The following is a 2544-nucleotide window of genomic DNA, read 5'->3' on the forward strand; positions in this document are numbered from 1 at the left end:
TGCTGGAACTGGGGAGATGTGCACGAGATGGATTGAGTTTTGGATTTTGGGATCTCCTTGCTACAGGGAAGGGAGGGGCCAGTCGCTCCACTGAAAGATTCAATACAGGCTGCCCATCACCTGGAAGTGGCTGTGCTGATTAGCCTTTTGTTCATTATTAATGGAGGAAGAGAGAGGGCAGGTTGCTGATGTTGGTTGTGATGAGGCACTTCGTGACACAGGTCAAGGCACAGCTTAATCTGATCAGCTGTGCGAGCTCTGCCAGGTGTAAGGCTTGGAACTCTACTTTGTATTAAAGGAAATGTAAATGTGTGAAAGATTGAAAGCAGAAGACGGTGAAATATTTCTTGTAGCAAATGTCCTATGTTAATTTACAAAATACCAATAGGAAACACTACTATAAATACAATAAACAGAAAATAGGTGCCATTGTCGGGCAGACCGTGTTAAGCACAAACTTTACAAACGAGAACAGCAGGATAGAACACAGGTCCCAGATTTCCTTTAATGTGTCAGAAATGTTAACCCAGGTGTTTAAAAAACACATGCATCACTGGGCGCCGTCGACATCTAATATCTTTGTATCAGTGTTCTTTGGCCACTTGTAAATAACATAAAGAAATGGTTACCGTTTGAGGTAAAATTGTTATCATACCAAATTAAGAAAAAAACTTTTCTGAATGCCATTGCATATTTAGTATCCTATTGCTTAGATGTAGGCAGCTCTGCTGTTTGCCACACTTCAGAGCGGATTACAGCCATCCTCCATTGAGGTGATAATGAGAAATCGCCATACATGTGTCCGATGATAAAAGAGATTGTAGCTAGATAACCTGGGGGTGGGGGGTATTCACACCGGACATGGGTCTGCCTGGGGTCTCCCCAACGCTTCCCCTTGCCCTGTACACTTCACTGCGTCGTATGCTGCATCTGATGGTAGGCGGCTGTTGGATTTTATACATGCCTGTGGGTCATGAGGCTGTATGTGACGTGTGCCCTGCATGGGTGTCTGTTTCTACTAGTTGTTTAATGGTCTTCTTGTGCTGCGTGAATTGCTGTGTCTCTTGTTGGTCTGTGGGAATTGATTGTTGTGTGTCTGCGTGTCCCCAGTTGTGATAAGTAACTTGACACACAGCGATGAAGTGATAGTCCATAAAGCACGCGTCCCTGTCCCGCTGGGTTCCTTCAATGGAAGAAAGGTTTGGGAAAGCATTTGCGAAGAGGTTTTTTTCTCCACACATAAGGCCCACGATTGCTACCTCTGCCCATCAACCCACCCCTCTCAAAAGAAAAGACCATCCTCCCTCCCCGCAATGGAGTACGTTAGCCCACTGAGCTACTCTTTTAATTATTTTCCGGGCAGGCTGACAAGCCCCATCACACAGCAGGTGTCTCGGCCAGAGGCTATTAACCTGTCCTTCGGGAAGTTTACTGTTGTTGTCGCGTCTTTTTGCCCTTCAGTGGTCGCTGTTGACCTTTGCAGGTGCTGGGATGGGGTGTGAATGGCTGTGTACGAGGCCCGCTACCATTTGAGCGGTGTTCATGCAATAATGGACGCCTCAGCGAAGGCTTTGTCAAGGATGTGGCCGCCCCACCCACCAACCTGCTGAAGTGCCCCCGGGAGCCCATGCACCTGTTGTTCAAGTTCAAGTTCAAAAGACCTTTATTCGAATTTCATAAAATTCATAAAAGTACCAAAATAAAAACAATACATTTACACAACAAATACAAGTTTACAAAATTCATGAATTGTTAAAATCTAATACATTTCTCATAAGACTATTTTCAGGGATTATCCATCGTTTTATGTACACGTGTTATAAGTCTCAGAAAAGTGCTAGTGCGATAAATTAATTCATCTGTGTCCAGGGAAAGTAACATTGAATAGGACTCCCCTAACGCAAGGGGTCTATGTTTCCTAAAATACGGAGTTAAAAACCAGTTAATATATTTTAAATAAAATTCACAGAAAATATGAAGTGCAAATCATTCTGCTTACTGATACCATCACACGGGCATGGATTATGATCTGTTGTGTGCTGATAGCCCAGGGGAAAGCCCAACAAGAATTTTATTGAGCCCGCCCTTAGCCGGAACAGCAATGATCTCTCCCAGTTAGTCATGGGTAGGGTGAGGTATTGTGCGAGATTTCTCCTACTAAGATCATTCCTCAGGTAAGTCACAACAGTTGATTTGAGAATTTCCCTTTCCATTCGTTCTCAGTTAAAAAGTGCATACAGTGCGTGTTTGACCTCAGTTTTATCTATAAGTTCAATCTTACTTGGATCCGAGAAAAGATCTTCCCTGTTCACGTTTCTCAGTGTTTTTAGAACTCCCGCGAGCCAGGGGATCAACATGCCATGATCACATTTAAGACAGTCTTTTATAATGTTTTGTGTTAAGATGGCTGAATTGTCCTCCAGATCCTAATCCAGAAAAGAGCTGGTTTGGATCTAATGAAATCGCATATGTAGGGGAGGTTAAGTTCCTCATGGCAGATCGATTCAGAGGTGCACCTGGTGACTGTCTAAGAGATGTGCATTC

This window comes from Lissotriton vulgaris, chromosome 6 (assembly GCF_964263255.1).
Source record: "Lissotriton vulgaris chromosome 6, aLisVul1.2, whole genome shotgun sequence".
NCBI classification, from domain to species: Eukaryota; Metazoa; Chordata; class Amphibia; order Caudata; family Salamandridae; genus Lissotriton; species Lissotriton vulgaris.